The 18,688-nt window shown below is 33.1% G+C and overlaps 1 long non-coding RNA gene across 9 annotated transcripts in view; it reads left to right on the plus strand.

Moving 5' to 3' along the window:
• Positions 1-18,688, plus strand: part of LOC107195425 — a 292,038-nt gene that overhangs the window by 36,415 nt on the left and 236,935 nt on the right. For all 9 annotated transcript variants that reach the window (XR_003045232.1, XR_003045226.1, XR_003045228.1 and 6 more), the window contains exon 2: positions 14,713-14,757. This is a non-coding gene — a long non-coding RNA (uncharacterized LOC107195425). The remainder of the gene's footprint in view (positions 1-14,712; positions 14,758-18,688) is intronic.

Here is an 18,688-nt window from a genome sequence, read left to right on the forward strand (position 1 = left end):
CTGTTGTGAGTGATTATCAGAAAAATGAAATAGTATGTTCAAAGGTCTGGGCTTAGAGGAAGTTGGTTATGTTAAGGAACTGAAAGAAAGCTAGTCCAGAATCAAGGCAAGCAAAAGATTGTTTCCATGGGGGGAAAAAAAAACAAATGAAAATGGGCTTATAGATTATTTTGTATCTATCTGTAAATCTCAGTCACTTTATATGTAAAACCTAAATTGTTCTTCCAGTAATTGCATGCAGTTTCTTTTAATTTTATTCTCATTGAAGAACATACTATTCATGTTTAAGAAAATTCAGTGTTTTTCTTTTTTTGGTCAAAGAAGTTTAAAATGAACTCAACCTATATTTTTGTCTTTGCTGATTTCTGTTTTCCAATTTCTCTGAATCATGGTCTAGGTCAAGAGTACCAGCAAAGATTATTTAGTGACTAAGGCAAATTTGTCTGAGAGAACATACACTTCTGAGAGGAACCAGATTCCTTAGAACAGTAGTCCCTGAGGAAGTGTTTATAGAATGGGTGAGTGCTGGAGCCAAAGCAGGATGGCTCTTTCAAAAAAGCTGCACAACCATCTATTCCTGAAATTTTCATCCAATCAAGAAGTAGAACATTATTTTCCCAGGCAACATGCTCTTACTCCCTAGCCTGGGCCATCTCTCCCCTTTACCAGCTCTCCCAGATTCCTATCTACCATTTCTCAGTGATGCCTACCTTGTAAATATTTTCATTCTCCTTTACTAATGGGAGAAAGATTCAACAGGATGTGAATTGAATGGTAAAAGCAATGCTGATAATGATTATATTTGTGAAAAGCTGAAAATATATTATGGATCAGCAAAAACAGGAATATATTAGAAAGTCTCTCTCTCTCTCTCTTTCAAATAGTTATACTCTAAGTAGTTCACCCCATTTGTGATTACTGGAAATGAAGCTTCCCTTCATCAGGAAGGAAAACATGCCCCATTGTACACACACGCCAGCACACACACACACACACACACACACACACACACACGCACGCACACATTTTGCCAAATGCTTCTCCCAAGAGTACAGTAGTAATTGGCAGCATTTGAAGGCAAGAGAAGTCTGACATTACTTGGGGACACTGTAAGTGAGGAAGCGAAGGGAGAGACGAGGGACTATGCAACTGAGCATTCTTCTCTACCTATCTCAAGAGCCATTCTATTATTTGAGAAAGGAAGTGTGTGGCCAAGAAACAGGCATAATTAATAAATAGTTTAAGTAATTTGGCCATTTTATATCAAATCATTTAGTGATATCCAATGTTCTTATTTTTGAATTGTATTATTATATAGTTTTGTATAGTTTGTACAATTGTGTTATGTATCTAAATAGCTGATGTAATTATAACTAAAATCAATTACACTAAGTCTAATTTGTAAAACTGTCAGAGTTTTTGTTTGTTTGTTTTACTGCATGCAAACCCCTTTAACCCTGGTTTAGCTGGAAAACCTAGAGGTCACAAACTGAAGTTTTAGAAAAAGTAGCTGGAACCTAGGAAGGCAAGCCTAGGATCTTATTCCATTTCTTAATGGAGAAGTGGAAAACTCATCTCAATCTATTGCCCACTTTGTAGCTTCTCTGGTGCAGGTGAAAAGTGTCATCCTTCTGGTGGGTAAAGGAACTGTGGGAGTAATTCTGTCTACATCATGCCATTTTATTGGAGCAGAGCAGCCTACATCAAGAATGGAAGCCACAATCTGTGGTTTGAGCGTCATTTTTATCTGCATCGGAACATTAGAATCACTGTGGAGGCCTCTTCAGAATTACATGCCTTGTACCCCTTCCTGGATATTCTCCTTTGGTAGGTCCAGAGTGAGGCCTTGGCATGTGTGTTTTGAAAAGACTTCCAGGTAAACCCAATGTGCTTTCTGGATTAGAAATCACTGATCTAAAGTGTTGTTCTTACAGTCATGCTATAAGAGTCCTTCATATTTGGAGAGGTCACTATTTAATAGAATGTTACAAGACTAGATTCTTCAGGATGATGACCCCATGAGTTTTGGATGTAGACTAACTTAAATTGCCTTGCTTTTCTTCCCACATTTTTTTTTTGTTTGTTTTCCTGTGATTCACACCTTACATAAAATCAAAGCTCTAATTTTTTTCCCATGTTTAAATCACATTTTATAGAACATTTCTTATAGTGTGAAGTATCTCCAACTACCGATTTATTTTAAAGATTATTTTTGATTGAAGTATATTTGACATGTAACATTATATTAGTTTCAGGTGTACAATATGATTCAACATTTTCATACACTGTAAAACAACCACTACAATAGGTCTAATTACCATACATAGTTACAAAAGGTTTTTTTCTTATGATAAAAACTTTTAAGATTTACTCTCTTATCAATTTTCAAATTTGCCACAGTGTATTATTAACAATAATCACCATCATTGCACATTACATCCCCATGATTTATTTTATAACTTCGAGTTTGTATCTTTTTAATATCTTCGCCCATTTCACCCTCCCTCAACCCCCCCTTCTATGACAATGAACAATCTGTTCTCTGTGTCTATGGCTGTTTGAAATTCTGTTGACTTTTGTGACTGTCCCCACTCTTATCCTTCTAAAATTTCACTCTTTCTCCTCTCTGTCTCCTTTCTTTTTTTTTTTTTTTTTTAATGAACTAGCTATAGGTTTATCCCAATTTATACAAGGATTTCACACAAGAATGTGAGTGCAGGAATCGGTAGTAATATACTAAAGCCCCACTGGCTTTGGTTAGATTTTAGATTTAGGCCTGCAACCCTTGTGGTAGATCTCTTGTAAAGGTTTTCCTATCGCACAGCTTTATACTCAGCCCTGATGCAGAGCACCTACAATTTCATAGCCACCCACTCCCCATGTACATGAGGGTTAACTCAGGGTTAAGAGAGCCTGACTACTACTGCTCTAGCCAAGTGATGACTGACCAACTGCTTAGCATAAATTAGAAACAGAAAAAAAGCTTCAGCTTTGTCTGAACAGGGAACCATTCCCACCACATGCCTTCAGTCCTTCAGTAGTCTCACCAACTCCAAACTCAAAATTTCCCAGCTTCAAGCAGCCATATTTCAAGGATTTGGCTTGTGGAGCCTACAATAAGCACTGTAAACTAAATAGAATGGGTCATACTCAGACCTCTCAAATTCCTATGAACGATACTGTTTATCAGTCTCCGATTTCTCCTCCCTACACTCTTAACACTGTGTCTACGTGAACAAAGTGATTCCCATAATTTCAGCTCTCACCAGTATGCTGATAGTTTCCCCAATTTTTATCTCCAACAAAATTTCTTATCTGAGCCACATGTTCGCTGCCTCCTGGGTAGCTCTATTAGTATCTTAAATCTCAAAGCTATATCTCAGCATTTTCCTCTTCAAATTGTTATTACTCATATGCCTTCTGTCCTAGGTGGTGGTATCAGAACAAACCAGTTTCCCAAGCTAAAATTTGAGAGTCATTTTTGACTCCTCCTTCAACATCATCACTCATATCTGTCTCTTTCCCATAAGGCCGCTAAGTATTTCTTGAAATTTTCCTTCCTCTTTCTGTGTATTCCCACTGCCCTGGTTTAGGACTCTCATCATCTCTCTTCTGAACTTCCAATAAACCCTTTTAATTTAGTTCTCCGTTCCAAATCTTGCCTGATTAGTCTGCATTACAGGAAAATATTAACATATTACCTCATACATACACTGAAAGACATCAACTATATAACATGAATAGCAAATATAACATCAATGCTATAACTCCCCGTTCTTGCATCTGTAAAAAATTAAGTAATCAAGTAAAGTATTCTATTTTGATAAGTACTAATAGTCCCTCAGCATCCTTCTCAAAATAGAAACCAAGCTACGCAGTTACATCATATAAAATTTGGCAAATAAGAGTAAATTCATTTGCTATATTGATTAAGATAAGCCCTTTAGTATAACATGAAGTGATCTGTGATCTGACTTTTGTCGAAGTCCCCTTTTTCATCTCCATTTACTCCGAGCCTCATATTCTACGTGACACTTCAGTGACAGTCGATTCCTTCTTACACTATGCTGTTTCTTCTCTCTGGGCTTTCATTTATGCTGTTCCCTTTGTCTGGAGTCTTTCTCTTTACAATCCTAAGTTTTTGCCAATTACAATTAGTTCTTAGCTGTCCTTGCAGAGTCAGCCTAGTTCTCACGCTCTTTCTGACTCTAGTCATAGATGGTGACTCAAATCCATGTTTCTGTATTACCCGTGCCTGTCTTTATCAGTGTCTGTCATTGCTCTTGCTATAGTTGGCTATCATTTTTCTAGTTATGTGTTTGTCTAACCTACTTTGTTATTGACACCACTAAACAGAAACAGTTTTATTATTCTTTGCAATTTAAGGACAATGTAAAAAGTAATTAGCACATAACCAAGCACTCTATATGATAAATTAATTAATTGAAAAATATTTCTGCATATGGGGAAAAATAGGGATATGTAGAAATGTACATCTTTCTTTAAAGCAATAGTCACAAACTCCTGATATGAACTCTCCAGCCCAATGTAGTTTTACACCAGTCTATGTAATTAATTTACAGTGCCAGGTGCTATAAGAATTTGAGTTTTAAACACTTCCATAAAGCATAAAACACTAAATACATTTTTTGTGTAAAAACTATGTATTTTTAAAATAATGACTGAGTTAATGACAGCAAAGAAAACAAACTTTTTTGGGAAATTGGTCTTAAGTATCTAAATTTTGTGCCTTTGTCCTGGATTATTATTATACATCATACATCAAAATTATATATCTTTTATGTTTATTTGTCATGTTTAAAAAAATACACATTGACTTGATTTTTGTGTAATATAAGTACTATTTATTCACCCCAGATATGTGGTTTACTTTTATATGGTTGTATAATGTCTAATAAAAGTGTTTCAAGGTATTTTTATAATATAATCCATACTACTTTTCTGGTCTTCTTAGTCATAAACTGAAGACATAATTTTGCAGATAGGAAAGTAGGTATCAGCACTCTATGTGGCCTGGAGAAATTTGCTCTTAAAATCCATCCTTAAATATCAATATATTTTTAAAGTCCTCGGCTCAAAAATTTTTTTAAATTTTCTTGAACTTTTACTTGTCTCGTTTTTACAAAAGTAAACAGGAGTAATTATATGCTAATATAGGTATTTCCATATTGTGTAAGTCTCGATATTAATTACCATGTGTTTGCCTGTGTGCATAATGCTTGTGTGTGTGTGTGTGTGTGTGTGTGTGTGTGTGTGTGTGTGTGTGTGTGCGTGCAAATGTTTGGAAAGAATGTGAGGAGAAAGAGGCCACAGGAAATAGAGCTCAGTTTCAAAATACAAATGCTGTGTAATTTGATCCAATAATTCATGAGCTTTTGAGCTGGAACTTAGGTGAACTGGATCTCATATTTTACATGGAATGTTTTTGAGAATCATAAGACAGCAATTTAAAATATTTCTACTTGATTCACTGAAACATCAGTAAATAGCACAAAATGGATTTTTTCTTTGGTGCCTGAGTATAATTTGGTGACTTCTAGAATTGGAATGTGTTGAAATAGAATTGTCTTAAAATATGAAACAGAATGTGCACTGGCCATTCATAGAGATGAATGGAAGGCTCTCCAGAGTATAATAAAAAATTGTGGGGAGAAAATATCTATGTGACAAATAGAAATAGCACCCTATTATCCTTGTTTCATGTTAGCCAAGCAAATAAATTCCATTTGCAGGAAAATCTGACTAAGGGATGACTAGTTCCTGGCCTTGATAAGTCTGCATCTTCTTGTGTGGGAATACAAATAGGAATTATCTCCTCTGAATTATGTTTTGCATCAATTCATTTATTCTTTAGTGTTTTCTGAGCACTTACAATATGTCAGAAATGATAAGCAAATGCAAAACTGACCCTGCCTTCATGGAGCTTAAGTCTAGTGGCAGAGAGAGAGACAGATTATTCAATAGTCACACAACAAAAGTAAATATTGGCTGTCACAATTACCAAGAAGAAAGAGTACAGAGGAATAATCAGGGTAGTGAGGGAAAGCCTGTCTGAGAAAGTAAAACATCAGTTAAAATTTGGAGGCTAGATAGAGGCTAACTAGGCAAAAAGAAAAAGAAGAGAGCTATGCAGTGTCTTTGTTATGGAGGCACCCATTCTTAGGAAAGGTAAAAACCATATGTAGAAAGCACGCACGCTGACCTCATACCGTTATTGATATCTGAGATAGGGTAGAGGGGAAGTGGACTGTGTTGGGTGAAACTTTGGCTACCATAAGATATTTATTTAGCATGTAGCATACATTCTAGAAAGGGGGGGCAGATAATAAACATTTTAATGTATAATTATAGAATATATTAGGTAGTGATAAATACTGTGAGAAATAATAAAGCAAAACAAGAAAATAGAAACATTAGGAGGGATGGATGCCTTTCAGGTTGGATGATAAGGGAAATCTTTTCTTGAGCAGACATCTGAATGAAGTAAGGAAGTGAGCTATATCTTGTTTTGTTTGTTGTTTGTTTGTTTGTTTGTTTTAAAATTTTTAAGAGCTAGAGAAAAAGTTAAGTGAAGCAAGCATAGCAAAGTGATAAGACCTATTTAATTTGGCTTGGATACTTAGAGGCTGTTTTATAATTACATTTGTGTTTTAAGTATTTTAAAAGTCATTTTATAAAGTATACCTTTCCAGTCAGTGGGAGGGAGGCTGGTGTCTGCAAGGTCTTGGAAGAATCAGGGTTAGCACCAATAGTAAGGTATGGGATTTTGGGGGTGGGGGGGGACAAGTCTGGAGAAATGAGTAGGCACTAAATCAGCAGGTCATAGTCTGTTAAGAATTTGTCTTTATCTTAAGAGTAATGGAAATATTCTGAAGAATTTTAAGCATTTTTGAAGTTTTTAAGAATTTCCATTTAGTCAAAACATGTTATGCTAGCATCTAGCATTTGCCAAGCTCTGTGTTAGGTATGGGGAGATGTAGTAGGGATAAAGCCAGATAAGTTTTTATACTTGGAGAACTTGAAGTCTAGAAATAGGTGAAATTTTTGCTATCATCTATAGATCAACTCACTGGCTATATATTTTGAGATCTTCCTGTGGGTTGTTTATTCTGCATCATTAGAAACCTGCATGTTATTATCTTTGACAAAAATTGGGCAATCACCTTAATGTTGACAGCTTTGAACATTTTGGTAATGTATTAATTCACTTATTGGGGAGAAAATTTTAGGTTTTTGTGTAATCAAGTAGCTTCTTACATGCCATTTTACCTGTTCCTATTGTATCTATGTAATATTTATGTGATCCTTTTCCAACTATGAGGCTTCTAATATTTCAGGGTCAAGAAGTTCTGGGCAAAAGTACAGAAGAAACATATGAGCTGAATGTTTATTACTAAAACAAGCAAACAAACAAATAACAAAACACTCCCTAGGAGTGTCATTTGAGAATTGGAACTTTATGGCATTTGTCAAAAAGGGATTTACAATTCAAATATCAGTAATAAGTAAACTCTTAGTATTTTGGAGGTAGTGTGTGTCTTCTGTCCAAGTAATTTGCGATTGTTGAAGATCTGGAAAAAATGATGAAGATTAACTCTTGATGAGAATATATGAGTATCTGAAAGAATGCCAACCAGTTTGAAAGACTAGTTCATGATCTTTTGAGAACTTTTCTCTGACTTTGAGATTTTCCAATGACTTGACATTATTCTTCACATGTTTTATCATTTCCCACAAAACTTAACTGATATACCTCTCAAGACAAATGAGGTTTGTAGTTTGCCATGAAGAGAACATGGGTATTAGTTAAACTTGGGTTATTGACCCATTCTCTTTAGTTGTGTAGAAAACGAGGTTAGCAAGTTACTTCAGTGTCTCAAGTGATTTGTTGACCCAGGTATAAATTTCATAATAACTTTGATTTTATTTAAGCGACTCAAAATATATAGAATATATTTATATAGAATTATTCTATATAGAATAATTCACTTTATATTCATCATAAAACAAAAGTAATTATCTTTTGAGAACATGATAGACTATTTAATCTTAATCAGTAGAGCATCTAAAACAGTTATTATACTATGAAAAAATCATTATATTCAGACTTAATATCTATAGATGAATTCTGAGGAAGAAAAAAATTGTAGCTAATATTGACATCTGCCTTTAAGATTATCATGGGTAATATAAACAATTTACTTAATCATCTATATTGTATGCAAATGTATGTAATTGTATCAAGCTTAAAAAGTATAAATTTACATGTCCCACATTAGAATTGATTAAATTTATTTGTTTGATTAGGTCCAGGGAACTAAATGAAAAGTAAAATAATCTTATGAAAGATAGAATAAGAATGCTAAAATCAGAAAATTGGGGAACTTAATTTTCCATTATTTTATTTGTTACTACATAGACTCAACCTCAAGGGAAAAAAAAGATTGCATTTATGATTTGGAGAGCATTTGCCTCACTTTTCTAACTCAAAATGTAAGGCAGTATGATACAGTAGAAAAACAAATGGATTCAGGGTTTGCAAACTTAAGATTTCATGCTATCTTTCTCACTAACAATTAGATGAAGTTGCCTAACTGATCATTTAACCATTCTGCCTTTATTTTACTGAATAATACCTACTTCAGAACTGTTATAAGAGTGACACTATAACAGTAAGTAATTGGGTAACAGGCTTTTAAGAATTTTAATATATGGGAGAAACATAAAGTAATACAGTTAGTCACGCACCGCTTAATGACAGGGATGTGTTCTGAGAGATATGTCATTAGGCAATTTTGTTGTGTGAACATCTTACACAAACCTAGGTGGTATAGCCTACTACTATAATTTTATGTGCTAAACTTTTATAAGACTAGAATACAGGTAGGCTTGTTTACACCAGCATCACAACAAACATGTGAGGAATACACTGCACTCTGGCATTATGATGGCTCCAATAGGAATTGTTCAGCTCCATTGCAATTTTATGGGACCAGTGTGGTAAATGCGGTTCATTCTTGACCGAAACGTCATTATGCGGTGCATGATTGTCTTATATTATATATTATGGATTGAAAGAATTGACATGAAGTGGGAGACGCCTTATATTTTAGTCTTCAGAGGATCAGTGAGGTGAAGCTTCAGGAACTGGGCATTAGACTGACAGAGACACAGGCCAAATCCCTGCCTTTGCCTCTTACAGTCTATCTAATGTTAGGAAGTTACTTAATTCTCCTAAGTGTCCATTTTGTTATATAAAAAGGAAAATCATAATTATCAGTTTTAACTAATACATGTAAGTTACCTAGGATAATTTCCACAGTAAAATGAAGTTCCATTCTGATGCACTCCTTTAATCACGGTGTTCTTCTTTTTAGATATTCACCTATAGTATTTTTGCAGTCGATTATATGTTAAAAAAACAAACAAACTGGCGACTGTATGTTGTTATCCCATTTTGTAGAAGGATAACGTGGTGACATGAAGGAGAATCTTAGACTCAGATGTCCATAATAGCAGAATCAAGGTGACAGCCGATAGCCTCAAGGGAGCAGTGTGTCCTCTTCTTTTGTGCTTTTCCCTCCTGGTTAATCTTCCCACTATACCTAAAAATATAACACCAACTCACTTCTCCTTTTCCTTGCTTTATATCCCTTCATGGCACTTACCACCATTTGCCATATTACATATTTATTTATAAATTAGTTTATTACTTTTGGTAGTATATAAACTCTGTAAGATCAAGAATTTCTCTTTTTGGAACTAACCTTCTATTAATAAGAGTTGTTATTTTGTAATTTCCAAAATAAAAGTTTGGATATTTTTAGGAATCAATATTGTGCATTTAATTTATTACAATTGGGACAAAATAAATTTAATGTGGGTATGGATATGTGTGTTTTTAATAAATGATGTTATACCTACTTCCTGGATGTGTGATCTTAAAATATAGCCCATTTTACTTGCATGGAGTTTTTTATTCCAGAAAAGTATTGAACATGAAAATCTGACAATCTGTTGTTGGGATGCTGTCACTGCCTTTCTCAGATCAACTGACAAGAATTGAGCTGGGCCTCTACAAGTTGCTTAAGAACACTTCTAGAACCATCCTAATGGGCATGTTCCAACTGTCACTTGGAGAAAAAAAGATCACTTGAGATCAGTGTCTACAGCATATCTTTGGGCAGAAAACCAGTCATATCATTCTGTCCAATAGAGGCTTTGAAAAGACCTTATCAAATTCCTTGGCTATGAAACTACTGTTGGAACTACAGTTACTCCCCTTATCAACAGGAGATCCATTCCAAGACACCCAGCAGATGTGTAAAACAGCCAATCGTACTAAACTCTAGTCAAGTTCTTCAACGTGGCCGGAAATGTGACAGCACCTTCTTCAACAGCAGACTTGGCCTCTCCAATAATTTTCTGTTTCTCAGTCCAAAACTACCCCTGAATCTGTGTAACCATCCCTTACTTGAAGTAAATGGCTTTGTGTCACTTACTTCAGGGGGTCCCTTCCTGAAATCTTCATATAAGCTCAGTGCTTTCTGACACAACATATTGGGGTCAATCAGAATGTGTTTTCTGTGCATGTCTTCCACCCACAAATTTAATGCCTTTCCCATCTTAACTAAGCACTTATCACACACTTGGGCTGCAACTTTTGCATTTTGATGTGTGACAGCAAAACTAGCACAAATTTCTTTTTTCTTCTTCACAATTTTATAGATACAAGATTTCTTCTTACTATGGATCTTAGCAATCTCAGCATACATGTTTTTTTCTTTCTCTAAGTCTAGAACTTTGAACTTTTTGCTTAAAGGAAGCACCTAATGATTTCTCTTTAGCATATCCAAATTTCCAGTATTACAACACTTGCACTGTGGGGCCATTATTAAGTAAACTAAGGGTTACTCGAATACAAACCCTGTGAAACCACAACAGTCAATCTGATAACCAACACAGCTCCTACATGACTAGTGGTTGGGAGCATATGCAGCTTGGGTCCATTGGACAAAGGAATGAGTCATGCCCATGCAGGATGGATTGGGTCAGCATGAGATTTCAACACACAACTCAAATGGGCATGCAATTTAAAACTTATGAATTGTTTATGTCTGGAATTTCCTATTCGCTTTTTGGCCATGAATATGGGGGAAAATGAAACCATGAATATGGGGGAAAATTGTACTCTCAAATCATGCTATCACTTCCAAGGGAGCTGAAGTTATTGGAAGATCAGGAGTGATCTTATAATGATTTAGACCATCTTATGATTGTTAGTTAAGAAGTGGAGATTATTATAATACTAAAAAAGTTTTGGTTCTTAAACATGTTTGTAAGAAGAATGTGTCATTAACTAAACCACAACTTACCAACATGATTACTAAAATAATCAAGGCTAAGAAACTAACAATAACCCACACTGTCCCCTGCACTATGACTCAAAGTGTAGAATCAGGTTATGCAAATTGCATTACATAGAAGAGAAAATTGACTGTGTTAAAGGCTAGGCAGAAATATACATTTATTTCTTCTGAACAAAAATCTATGCTTTGCTAATAATTAATATTGGAAATTTTAGTATTTTAAATTAAGTTTTATTTTTTAATCTTCCGTGTCGATCAAATAGAAGAATATGGGTTTTTAAGTAAAAATGTATTACTAGTAGACATTATTTGATTTGAATCCTAAAGAGGAGCTGGAAGCAAACCTCAAAGCTAAAAATGTGAATGTTTTAATTCTCGTTATTCTTAAAATAGCAAAGCTAAGCTTAGTGGAAAATCAAAAGAAAACATATGCTGTGATAATAAAATTAGGCTTTACTCATAATGTTATAGTATACATCTTAATTCATTTATATATCTGTAAAATAAGAGGACTTATCTAGACAATCAAAAAGGTTTTAACCTTGGTGGCCTATAGCTATACTATACTTTTAAATTCTATTTTAACACATATCTGAAGTATAATTCCCTATGTGTTTATTATAAAAAGCATGCTTATTTTGTGATAGAGGTGTATGGTGTAGACATTATAAAGTTAGTCATCCTTATGTACTTTTGTAGAAATGCTAAGGTCTAATTTTGCTCCTCTTCTTCAGATGAATTGAGCAATTTGCCTCCTTTGTAGAATATACACTGTTGTAACCTCTTATTCTGATGAAATAACTAAAGCCTTGAAGCATGAAAACTTATATAGATTATACAATATTTTAAATATTCTTGATTGCTCAAAGTGCATTTTTCTAAGACAAGAGAAACTTTGAAGTGTTTTTGGTAGCATTTTAATAAGCAATAGTCTCTTTAGTGGAAGAGAAGGAGAGCAGAGAACAAGAAGAGTTTCTAATTAAATTTATATTAAAAATAGTACCTTGACATTTACTTCTTTGTCCTTCTCCAACTGTCTACAAAATCTTGCCTTCTACATTATGGTAATCTTGTCTTAAATTGGCAGTCATTTGTACCATGTATCACTTTGAAACTTGTAGAAATGTTTATTTACCATAACCTGGATTTTAGAGATATTAAAAATGCCAAAACTGTTGTCAAAGATATTTGAGAACATAAAATACATAATGGACTAGAAGTATACATTTCAGTGGTTAAGCATGGTTGCTCGTATACAACATAATTGTGTCCACCCACAATAGTATGTATATGTGTGTGTATTTATAATCATTTATCTTTAAAAAAGAGTGATGAACTATAATTATATGACTTCTTATAGAAAATATAGAAATGCTTTATAGTTTACTGATTATTGAAATTTCAATGAACGTATTTCTTTGTAATTCGTTGTTACTTTATTTTTCTTAAAAATAATTGGGTTAAGTTGCTTCTACCTTGCCACAAAATTGTCTCAGCATTCTTTTTTTTCATGATTTAAATAGAAATGAAAAGTTGGAGTGATAAAATCCAACAAATACATCTCATCTTATTACTAAATAATATTTTATCTTCTTAAAGATACTAGCTACTTTAGCTCTCAAATTATTTAAATTTCATATTTTGGAAACACTTTTTATCTAATGTCTCTTTTTATGTCTGTTAGAACTTTTAATACAACACTTATCCTTTGTCATTCTGTGAAGGAATCATGAATTAATCATTGAGTTTGTCCAGCAAGGAGAAAGGCATCTTACAGATACTGCAAGCTTCCAGCGTGGTACACACAAGCTGTTTTTGAGATTACAGCACAAGAAAACATCCCACAGCTATTGTATTGCTACTTGCTCAGTTCCTAGTCTCAAAATTCTAGGCCTTGATAGTACAGAGGTGGATTCTATGCTTACATAATGTTGATTCTGTTATTGCACTTTCCGAATACATAGAGGTTAGTGTTAACAGCAAAACAGACTGGGCCAGAGGTTATCTCTTGAAAGCATTTACTAAGCATTTATAAGAAATGGCTTAATAAGTCATTGTTGTTATGAAAAATTATATTTTATTAAGAATCACAAATGATTGTATATTTTTTTAAATAACGTCTAGCCAGAGATCAAAAAAGAATGATCTTGTTACTGCTTATAATAGGTACAAATCAGTTTAGAAAGAAGTATGTGTTAATGAGCAATGGTAGATTTTTTTTTTGAAGGCTGCCTGGGAAACAGATTTTATATGAAATACTACTGGATGGCTTCTCTCATATCCAGCTAGTCATGTTATTGACTGGTTTTGTCAGCTTTGTAGCTCATGTGCTTTTTTCCTTATTTTTTCTCCTGTTTTCTCTCATTGATTTGTAAGCAGCTTAAGACTAGAAGAAACCTGTCATCTAATTCTTTGGTATCTCCCTCTTCTAAGGAAAGGAGTTTTGAATGAGGTGCATGCAATAAATGTTGATGACATAGGTCATTTATTCAGGCAGGAGTATGAAGCTTCATTAAGAATTTGTCAAGAGCGGAATATACAATTCCACTTCCACTACTTTTTTCCAATCTTGAAAGTTATAAAGGTTTAAGTAACTTATGAGGCTGGGGGATGGAAAGTCTACTCTTAGTTCTGCCACAAGCTAGCTATGTGACCTTGATTTGCTTTGAAAAATGAGGATATTAGACCTGTTGACTTTTAATTTACCTTCAAGTTCTAAAACTAATTCTGTACTATTGAAGGGCAGTAGAATTTCTTTACAGTATTTGCCTATGACCGGTAATACTTCTCTTAAATTTCTATAGCTTAGGACTTGATTTCACTCCAAGCTGAAATCTTGTGATCATATCTACAATATAGGCTACAATCTTAGTACCTATATTTTTAAGGATATAAAAAGTTGTATTAAATCTAGAAATTTTGTTTTGTAATTTTTGTTGTTTGTTAGTTATTGTTTTGTTTCATATTTGCAATATGGTACGATTTTTTTTCCTTTTTACCATTACAGTCAATAGCAAAAGTACTAAATTCGCTGGTAATTGTGAACAACAAGAGTCTTAATCACCTCATCCATACTCTGTAGCCAGCAAAAATGCTCAATCTGTATATGACGTTTTTATTTTAATGCTCGTATGCCCTATGATACCTTCAATGTTGCCAGAATCATGTATATATGTGATTGGAACTGCCAGTGCCTTGCCACAGTAAATAGATCACCACCCTTCAGCAAATAGACCACTAACCGTCGATGCTGATAATAATGTGAAAACAACCCTGCTAATTTATTATTCTCTATGTCATCTATTTTCTATTTCTTTTGTAGGATATCTTGAAGATTAATCACAGAACCTTTCACACATCTATACAGGTAGGAAAAAGAATCCTTTTCTGTTTATAAAACATGTTGTATTTATCTGTGTTTCAATAATTTACTCCTCAAGTTAGATATAGATAGAATTAATGTTGCTTATTCTGAATAACTGAAAAGTATTATATCTTCTTACTTGCTAAACTTGAAATCATTCAACACATAGTGTTTAATCTTCAGTTTGAATTGTTTTCCATACTGCTTGCTACTACTACATACTACTATAGTTTATTACACATTATTATAGTTTATGTTTTACTATAAGCAGAATTTATTCTTGTTTTTACATTTTTGTATTAGTGTCTCCATAATTTTAGGGTAGTTTGACATTACAGTGTGCAATTTCCATGTATCAGGAAGGCAATTTTATAATATATACATTTATGTATCTTAATGTATATAATATAGAGTTAGAAACAGATTCTTTTGTCTATCTTTTTTTTTTGCAATTTTAAACCTGTAATTTCTTAAAAACAACTTAAGTAACTTACCATACGTATAGTTAACTATCAGGATTTAATAATATAAATATTAATTTTGAAGAACTTAGTAAAAGTAGCAGAAAATGTGGCTCTTTTTCTTGGCTAGGACTTATGTGGAGATAAATTTAGAATTCCTAGTCTAGTAAATACTTCTATAATAGCTTAATTGTAGCTATTTCAAACAAAATTGTTTAATTGTGGTGAATCATATGCAAATCGTACAGATGTAGGTCAGCTTCCCACTCCCACATTCCAGCACCTCTTTTCTAATTCAGGACAAACTGCTCAATGCCCAAAAGAGGCAGGACAGTAAAGATTAAAAACATAAGACAAAAACAAAACAACAATGACGTAAAAATCAATAGTGGGTCAGGAGTCAGCCTGTTCTCTTAAAAATGTCAAGGCAGGTTGCATTTATTTATGCCTTAGTTAGTGATCACATGCTTGCTATGTGTTTGTACACAATAGTTTGCTCACTGCTCATGAGCTTTGTGGCTGGCAAATTATGGTGCCTCTAGCATGCAGTTTCCTCATCTGCAAAATACATGTAATAATATCATTCTTGTTCACTCACTGAACTGAGATGAAGATCCAGTAAAACAAGCAATGTAAAATGAATTTGGGACTTCTTTAATGCCATATGGAAAGAACATGTTATTTTTGGTGATCTGGTTGAGTGGTAGAGGAGTGGCTCTCACTGATAGGAAAGAATACCTGTGTAGATCTGGGTGGGGCCAAGAAATCCTTCGATTTTCTAGCTGGTACAGTATAGTTCTAGTCTGTAGTTGCCTTTGTGATGGAGCGTTGCATCATTTTCTGAAGAATCCTGAGGCTTTATGATTCTACTTAATCTTTATATGTTGTCTACTATACTGTCCAAGAAAATTTTATTTCTAGTTACTGAAGCATTGAAAAATGATAAAACAGATTAATGAATTTGTTACATTTGTCGTCTTTCATCTTTAAGCGATTATGACTCAAGATTTGGTTTATTGACAGAAAATAATGAGCCATACTGGTAACTGTTTAAAAACTATTTTGGCTTTAATTTTAATAAAATTAAAATTCTGCCCTAATATAAACATGATTTTTAAAATTATCATTCTTTGCTGGAAACTGAGTTTTCAACAATTTGAATTTATATTTTCATATAATTTATGAGCTTTAACATTTTCTAAAATTTATTTTGAATTAAATTATTTACTCTTGAATAATTAGTAAAGAATTATTGAATTAAATTACTGAATTAAAAAGTCACAGTAATTTTCTAATTCTTAGAATGGGGAATATAGAGAATTATACTAAATAGAAAGTGGTATTTCCTTCAAAGTTAGCTACTGTTAAAGTTTTGGTATTTATTCTTTCAGATTCCTTCATTATATACATAATCATCAATATCAATATGTACACATAATGCTTTTATACCATATGCATGATTCTGTTTTTAACATTTTAATTATGAACATCCTTCTAAGTCAATATATATTATCTATTTCATCCTTTTTAATGACTGCATATTAGGCAATATTTCTGATGGACCATGATTTATTTAATAGGCTCTCTAAATTTATTTTTAAAATAGAACTTTAAATAGAATGAAAGAAGACCTTCCTTAATTACACTTTTGGCAGGCATACAAAACAATAATTCCCATTTGTACATTGAATCAGGAAATTAAGGAGTGAAGAAAAAGTGTTACAGTAAAGAGGCATAAAATATTATTAGGTAAGTGCACATAAATGGTCAGGGGAAAGAAAAGCTAATATAGACGTTCATGCAACTGTGTTGCAGGTATGTAAAACTAAAATTCTACTAGTCTTTTTAAGGTTCACCCCAAGCGACACCTCCTTCCATAAGTATTCAAAGAGATTCTTCCCTTCCTCCTCATTCTCACCAGTTGTCTTACATCTCCATCACACTTAGGGAAAAATACATCTCATCACATTATATCATACAAAAATTAATCTTACATGTATCTATTTGCCCCAAGTAGGCTGTTAACCCCTAGAGGATAATGGCTATGTGTTACTCATCTTTGAATCTAGTAGATGCTGAATAAAATGACAGTTCAGTTAAATTGGATTGAAGTGTTAGTGAGGGGAGAAATCAAGTGAAAATGTTTTATCTTGCCAAAATTTTATAAGGGGCAGCCACCTGAGTTTCTGTTATCTAGGGTGCAAATAATAATTCTTCTGAAGAATGACATTCAAGTAATATAAACAGTTTTGATATATAATAAAAATTATTTAAAATTGTATATTAAATTTAAATATTTTTGTGGTATTCATGCTCAAAATTATACCTACAAGTTGAGTATTTCCAAATAGTACAAGTTTATGAAAATATTTGTATGATGCTGAACTTATTTATATATTACCTCATGTGGACCTAAAAACACTTTGTCAGCTTTAAAGTATTGTACACATGTAAGATTATTATTATGATTGCTAAAACAGTAATAAAAGTGTCTCTATGTATTAAAAATAGGAATTGTTATTTAGAAAATAGAAGTAATACACAAAAGAAGAAATTTATGCGAATTCTATTAGACAAAGGGGAGTATTGTTTTCGGTACTTTGTATAATGCAAATTGTTACTCATGCCATTTAAACGAACCTTTGACATTGTCTCAACGAGCAAAAGTAGAGTTATTAATAGTTTGAAGTATGCTTGAAAGAATCTGTAATTCCACATTAGCCTGCATTCAGCAGTAATATAAATTTAAAATATCTGAACCAATGTACCAATTTCATTTTCCTTTATAGAAAAATTAAGAATTAATGGGTGTAAAATTCTCTTTTGAAATTGAATGTAATGCCTAGTGCATAATGGTTTTTCTCCTCATCTGATTTGCAGAAGTCACTAGACACAACTCTAACTTTATATCCTTTTTACGGGATAAGTCAGGAAGGAGGAAAGGATTTCCATCAATCTTTTCTTAAAAAAAAAAAAAAATTGAGTTTGTTGCTGACTTTTGCTTGACAGAGCTTGTAATTTAGTATTTCAAATGCATACTATTAAATTGTCTTTGTTCTCAACGTCCTTCTAGTCCGAGCATTCCCACTATTTGGCCAAAGTTGCAAATGCAAGTATCTTCAGGAACCATGCACACAACACAAGTGAATAAAACAGACTAACATTATATAATAGGGAGTGGAGTAGACTGGGAAAAAAAACTGATTATATATTCGTCATGCAAGGGTTACTTCCACTCATTCCAGTGAAAATTTTTGGTCAATTGTATATTCTAGGGGCCATTAACTTTTGAAGGTATAGGGAATTGGATATTGGAATTTTTATGTGAAATCTAATAGTTTTTTAATGTTGGCTCAGATTTTTAAAATTAAAATAAAGAAAGAAAACCATTTAAAAGAGTCAAGATAAGCCTTAAGCATTTTGCTACCTTTGCATCATTATCGCGTAAATATTTACTCAATTAATGAGTGAAT

This window comes from Pteropus alecto, unplaced genomic scaffold (genome assembly GCF_000325575.1).
Source record: "Pteropus alecto unplaced genomic scaffold, ASM32557v1 scaffold81, whole genome shotgun sequence".
In the NCBI taxonomy this organism is placed as follows: Eukaryota; Metazoa; Chordata; class Mammalia; order Chiroptera; family Pteropodidae; genus Pteropus; species Pteropus alecto.